Consider the following 7,529-nt stretch of genomic DNA (forward strand, 5'->3'; position numbering starts at 1 on the left):
TCTGCAGGAGCCAGCCTAAGGAGGAGCACAGCCCACTGCAAAGAAATTACAGCCAGGTGAACTCACGAACAGGAGCTCCTGAAGGACCCCCAAAAGTGCCCCCAAGAGCAAAAGAGGCAGCTTTTGATATTCATCATGCCGGGAAAACATGAAGCCATCTGACAAGAGCTCTGATCCAGAAGGAACTTTCCTGCTCTCCTTTACACTTCTTCTTCTGTGACTGAAATCTCAGAGATGTCAAAAGCTATATAGTTAGCAAGCTGCAGAAGGAGAAATAAGGAAGAAGAGAGCATCAACTCTCAACCAAGTTCAGAGTTCTGATTATAACCGGGACTGACCAGTTTTAATTACTGAGTTAAAACTGAGTTTAGGATCGCGCTGCCGGCGTGCAAGATGGCGGTGAAGAAAGACAAGAAGCCTAAGAAGTCAACCTGGAAGCTTAATTTGGACCTTACTCATCCAGTAGAAGATGGAACTTTTGATTCTGGAAATTTTGATACCTTCCCTAGTGAATATCTAGGGTTTTCTTCCCTAGTGTGGCATTTTTTCTGTTTTAAAATAGGAACAGTTTCTACGGGAGAAGGTTAAAGTGAATGGAAAAACTGGAAATCTTGGGAACGTCGTTCACATTGAACGCTTCAAGAATAAAATCACAGTTGTTTCTGAGAAGGCTCTCTAAAAGGTGTTTGAAATACCTTACCAAGAAATACCTTCAAAAGAACAATCTTCGTGATTGGCTCCGTGTGGTTGCATCTGACAAGGAGACTTATGAACTTCGTTACTTCCAGATTAGTCAAGATGAAGATGGATCCGAGTCTGAGGACTAGATGAAGCCGTCTCTTTCAGGGTTTTGCTTGCTAACAAAACAAATGAAGTATACAAGAGAAACATCTTGAAGTGGACCTTTAGTTTATCCGTGAATAAAAAAATTACTCTGTATGTTAAGCATTCATCTCTTTGATTTAAGTGTATGCTGTTTATATGGTGCTGGCTTTCCTTTAATACTTTAAAAAAAATTTTTGTTGGAGTGTAGTTTATTTACAATGTTTTGTTGGTTTCGGGTATACAGCAAGGTGAATCAGTTATACACATGCACTCCTTTTCTTTTTTAAGATTCTTTTCCCATATAGGCCATTACAGAGTATTGAGTAGAGTTCCCTGTGCGATACAGCAGGTTCTTATTAGTTATCTGTTTTATGTATAGTAGGATGTACATGTCAGTCCCAATCTCCCAGTTTATCCCCCACCACCACCGCCCTTATCCCCTGGTAACCATAAGTTTGTTTTCTACATCTGTTACCCTACTTCTGTTTTGTAAATAAGTTCATTTGTACTCCTCTGTTGTTGTTTTTTTTAATACTTTCTGTAAGCAGTATTTAAATAGCCTATAGCTAGTGGAATTTCTTCCAGGATTTCTGAAGTGTACTACTTTTACAAATGTCCTTCAGTTAAAGTATATAGTGAAAAAATGAAGCACAATTTTGGGTATAACTTTATATAATAAAATATTTAAATTCTCTTGACAGTCTCAAAAAAAAAATTGAGTTTAAAATTTAAAGTGACCACAGAGTTCTATTACCCAAAAGAAAGGATGGTAATATAAAATAACAACTGGTGTAGCACAGACAACATCCAATCAGACATTTGACCAATCAAAATTAGACAGCCAGTAGGGCCATTGGCTAAATGTCAGTCCTGCCTACGAGTAAGCAAAAAGGTCACTTCCCCATGAAAATGGGTGTTTTGACTGGAAAAGAACTATCAACCTGAACAGATTTAAAAGAATAAGTTTATGTACCTAATAACAATCAAATGTATGAAGCAAAAATTGATAGAACTGAAGGGAGAAATAGATATTTCTACAACAATAGTTGGAGACTTCAATATGCCATTCTCATTAAAAGATAGAACAACCAGATGGAATATAAGTAAAGAAATAGAGGACTTGAACAACACAATAAACCAACCAGATCTAACACATATACAGGACACTCTACCCAAGAACAACAGCACACACATTCTTCTCAAATGCACATGGGACATTCTCCAGTATAAACCATATTTTAGGTCACAAATTAAGTCTAAATATATTTTAAAATATGGATATCATTTAAAGTATCTTCTCTGACCACAACAGGATGCAGTCAGAAGTCAATAACAGAAGGAAAAGTGGAAAAATCACAAAATTGTGGAAATTAAACAACACACTCTTAAACAATCAGTGGGTCAAATATGTCACAAGGGAAATTAGAAACTACTTAAAACCAAATGAAAATGAGAGCACAACATCCCGAAACTTTTGCAATGCAGCAAAAACAGTGCTAAGGGAGAAATGTGTATGTATAAACACTAAAAACAAGAAATATCTCAAATCAACAATCTAGCTTTACTACTTAAGGAACTAGAGAAAGAGCAAACTAAGCTCAAAGGTAGCAGAAGAAAGGCAATAATAAAGATTCAAACAGAGATAAATAAAATAGAGAATAGAAAAACAACAGAGAAAATCAACAAAAGTTGGTTCTTTAAAAAGAAATTCAACAAAATTGACAAATTAGCGATAGTGACTAAGAAAAAAAGAGAGGATTCAAATTACTCAAAATCTGGAATGAAAGTTGAGACATTACTACCAATTCTACCAAAATAAAAAGATTATGAGAGTACTATGAACAACTGTACTCCAACAAATTGGGTAAAACCTAGATGAGATGGAAGCATTTCTAGAAACATATAGCCTACCAAGACTGCGTCAAAAAGCAATGGAAAATCTGACTGGACCTATAATTAGTAAGGAGATTAAATCAGTAATCAAAATCTGACAAAGAAAAAGCTTTGGCCTAATGGCTTCACTGGTGGATTCTACCAACATTTAAGAAGAACTAACACCAATCCTTCTCAAAATTTTCCCAAAAATTGAAGAGGAGGGAACATTTCCTAACTCATTTTATAACACTCTGCTACCAAAGCCAACAAAGACACGACAAGAAAAGAAAACTACAGGGCTTCCCTGGTGGCGCAGTGGTTGAGACTCCGCCTGCTGATGCAGGGGACGGCGGGTTCGTGTCCCGGTCTGGGAAGATCCCACATGCCTCGGAGCGGCTAGGCCCGTGAGCCATGGCCGCTGGGCCTGCGTGTCCAGAGCCTGTGCTCCGCAACGGGAGAGGCCACAACAGTGAGAGGCCCGTGTACCGCAAAGAAAAAAAAAGAAAAAGAAAACTACAGACCAATATCCCTTATGAATATTAATACAAAAACTCTCAACAAAATACTATCAAACTGAATTCAACAGCATAGTAAAGGGATTATATACACCATGACCAAATGGAATTCATTCCTGATATGCAAGAATGGTTCAACATACAGAAAATTGATCAATGTAATACACCACTTGAAGGTAAAAACCACATGATCATTTCAACTAATGCAGAAAAAGCATTTGACAAAATAAAGCACTCAAAAAACTAGGAATAGAAAGAAACTACCTCAACATAATAAAAGTCATGTATGAAAAACCCACAGCAGACATCATGCTCAATGGTGAAAGAGTGAAAGCTTTTCCTCTAAGAACAGGAAAAGGCAAGGATGCTCAGTTTTGCCATTTCTATTAAACATAGTCCCGAAGTCCTATACAGTGCAATTAAGCAAGAAAAAGAAATAAAAGTCATCCATATTGGAAAAGAAGTAAAATTATCTGTTTGCAGATGCTATGATTTTATGTGTAGAAAACCCTAAAATTCCACCAAAATCAATTAGAACTAATAAACAAATTTGACAAAGTAGCATAATAAAAAGTCAACACCCCCAAATCAGTTGCATTTCTATAAACTAACAATGAACAATATGAAAAGGAAATTAAGAAAACAACTCCATTTATAATAGTATCAAAAAGAATAAAATACTTAGTAATTAATTTAACCAAGGAGGTGAAAGTCTTGTTCAATAAAAACTAAAATAAAAAATTTTTAAATGCTAGAAGAAATTAAAGAAGACATAAATAAGTGGAAAGTCACCAATGTTCACGGATTGGAAGACTTAATATTGTTAAGATGTCAATACTACTCAGTGATCTATACACTCAATGCAATCCCTATCAGTAACCCAATGACATTTGTTTTCAGATAGAAAAATCCATCCTAAAATTCATATGGGTCCCAAGGGACCCTGAATAGCCAAAAGAAGCTTGAAAACAGAAGAAGAAAGTTGGAGTCTCACACTTTCTGATCTCAATACTTACTGCAAAGCTACAGTAATCAAAACAATGGGAAACCGGCATAAACGTAGACACACAGATCCATGGAATGGAATAAAGAGCCTAGAAATAAACCCTCACATATATGGTCACGTGATTTCCAACAAGGGTGCCAAGACCGTTCAGTGGAGAGAGGACAGTCTTTTCAACAAATGTGCTAGGAAAACTGAATATCCACAAGCAAAAGTATGAAGTTGGACTCTCATTTTTTTTTTTTAAAGAATCCCACTCTTTCTTTTTTTTTTTTTTAATATCCTCAAGGTATTTATTTATTTATTTATTTATTTTTGACTGAGTTGGGTCTTCTTTGCTGTGCGTGGGCTTTCTCTAGTTGCAGTAAGCGGGGCTACTCTTCGTTGCAGTGCATGGGCTTCTCATTGTGGTGGCTTCTCTTGTTGCAGAGCCCCGGCTCTAGGTGCGCAGGCTTCAGCAGTTGTGGCTCAGGGGCTCTAGAGCACAGTCTCAGTAGTTGTGGCACACAGGCTTAGTTGTTCCGCGGCATGTGGGATCTTCCCGGACCAGGGCTCGAACCTGTGTCCTCTTCACTGGCAGGCGGATTCTTAACCACTGTGCCACCAGGGAAGTCCCTGGACTCTCATTTTATCCCATATACAAAAAAATAACCCCAGAGCTTCCCTGGTGGCGCAGTGGTTGAGGGTCCGCCTGCCAATGCAGGGGACGCGGGTTCGTGCCCCGGTCCGGGAAGATCCCACATGCCGCAGAGCGGCTGGGCCCGTGAGCCCTGGCCGCTGAGCCTGCGCGTCCGGAGGCTGTGCTCCGCAACGGGAGAGGCTACAACAGTGAGAGGCCCGCGTACCGCAAAAAGAAAAAAAAAAAAAAAAAAACCCAAATGCATCAAAGACCTAAACATAAGAACTAAAACTCTTAAGGAAACATGACACAAGATTTAGATTTGTCAGTGATGTGTTGGATTATGACACCAAAGACACAGACAACAAAAGAAAAGCTGAGCAAATTGGACTTCACGAAAACTAAAAACTTTTGTGCCTCAAAGGACACTATCAACAGAGTGAAATGGCAACCTATCGAATGGGAGAAAATATTTGCACATCATATATCTGATAAGAGATTAATATCCAGAATATATAAAAAACTCCTAGAAACCAACAACGACAAAATGACCCAATTCAAAAATGGGCAAAGAAGTTGAATAGATATTTCTCCAGAGAAGATATACAGATTGCCAATAAGTATATGAAAAAGATGGTCTACATCACAAATCATTAGGGAATTGCAAGACAAAACCACAATGAGATACCTCTTCACAACCATTAGGATGGCTATTATAAAAACAAAAACAGAAAAGCAAAAAATAATAAGTGTTGGTGAGGATGCAGAGATATTGAAACCCTTGTGCGTTGCTGGTAGGAATGCAAATTGGCATGGCCACTGTGGAAAAGAGTATGATGGCTCCTAAAATAATTAAAAATATAATTACCATACGGTTCATCAATTCCACTTCTGGGTACATACCCAAAAGAATTTAAAGTGGGGTCTCAGGAACTTCACTGGCGGTCCAGTGGTTAAGACTCCTCGCTTCCACTGCACCGGTTGCAGGTTCGATCCCTGGTCAGGGAGCTAAGATCCCACGTGCCCGTGGCACGGCCAAAAACAGATTATTTTTTACACCCCTGTTCACAGCAACATTATTCAAAATAGCTAAAACATGGAAGCAACTCACGTGTCTATTGATGTGTGAATGGGTAAGCAAAGTGTGGCATATACATACGATAACACTATTCCACCTTAAAAGGGCAGGAAATTTTGACAGATGCCACAACATGGTTGAAACTTGAAGATATTATGCTAAGTGAAATAAGCTAATCACCGAAAGATAAATACTGTATGATTCCACTTATATGAAGTTCCTTGAGTAGTCAAACTCACAGAGACAGAAAGTATAATGGTGCTTACCAGGGGCTGGGAAGAGGGAGAATGGGGAATTACTGTTTAATGAGTATAGAGTTTCACATGATCTTGTGAACTATACTTCAATAAAAACAAACAAACAGAAAGTGCACATAGAGTTTCAGCTTTGCAAGATGAAAATGTGCTGGAGATGCTGATGGTAGCACAACAATGTGAATGGACTTAATCACTGAACTACACACCTAAAAATGGTTAAGTTGGTAAATTTTAAGGTATGTGAATTTTACCACAGTAAAAAAAAAAAAAAAAGAAGAAGAAGTAAAAAAGTAAAATAAAGATACTTCTTTATAGCATGGATCTTCTTTTTCAACATACTATGATACTGAGACCTATCCCTGACATATGGGGTCTGGGGCAAGGGTGCAGATGGAGACCCACATATCGTTTGTCTAATTATTTAAATGGGACAAACTAAAAATCATTTAAATAAAAGATGTCCTATCTTAGTACCTTGTCAAATTTACATTCATAACGACAAAATCAACCACAAACCTTCATGTCATTTGGATGCAATTGCCCTATGTTTCAAGATCACGGGGCAAGAGATGTGGAAAGCATTTCCCTGGGGCCTGAACAGTGTTAATCATTAAGAGTCGATGTTGAGGGTTGTCTTGTACCAGCACTGGATGCCGGAAGTGCCCGTGTGTTCTTGCCACGCAAAGCAACCCGTATGAGCAGACAGTCCTGGAACTCCTATGACTGGCAAAATTAGGTTTATTTAGATAGTCCGGTTTTCATTCCTGTGTTCATTCATTTTGAGATAGGATGATAATCACCTCTTCATGTATTTCATTCTTAACAATTCTTTTTGTCATTTGATTTTGAGCTTTCATTTTTTTCTCTTATTCAATAAATAAGAAAGAAGCTCAGGGTCTTCCCATGACCGCGATGAGGAGTCAGCCCGTCATTTCAATGCTGGATGTGGGGAAGGATCCACTTCCAAAGTCACTCACCTAGCTGTCCACAGGCCTCAGGTTCTTCCTGGCTGTTGGCTGAAAACTTCGTTTCCTTGCCACGGGAGCTTCTCCGCAGGACAGCACACCGTACGGCAATATTTTCCTTCAGGGTGAGTTGAAGTGGGAGAGCAAGCAAGATGGAAGTCACAGTCTTTTTTAAACCTAATCTCAGAAGTAACATCCCACCACTGTTTTCGTATTGTGGTAAAATATACATAACATAAAATTGACCAACTTAACCACTTTTAGGTGTACAGTTCAGTGGCATTAAGTGCATTCACACTGGTGTGAAACCATCACCACTACCCATCTACAGAACTTTTTCATCTTCCCGAACTGAAACTCTGTTCTCATTAAACACTAACTCCCCATGTTCC

At 38.5% G+C, this 7,529-nt stretch overlaps 1 pseudogene; it reads left to right on the forward strand.

Annotated features, from left to right (window-relative positions):
- Positions 1–378: 378 nt before the first annotated feature.
- LOC114899326 lies at positions 379–827 on the forward strand (annotated as a pseudogene).
- Positions 828–7,529: the final 6,702 nt, after the last annotated feature.

The sequence above is a fragment of the Monodon monoceros genome, unplaced genomic scaffold (genome assembly GCF_005190385.1).
Source record: "Monodon monoceros isolate NGI ecotype Baffin Bay Population unplaced genomic scaffold, NGI_Narwhal_1 Super_Scaffold_18, whole genome shotgun sequence".
NCBI classification, from domain to species: Eukaryota; Metazoa; Chordata; class Mammalia; order Artiodactyla; family Monodontidae; genus Monodon; species Monodon monoceros.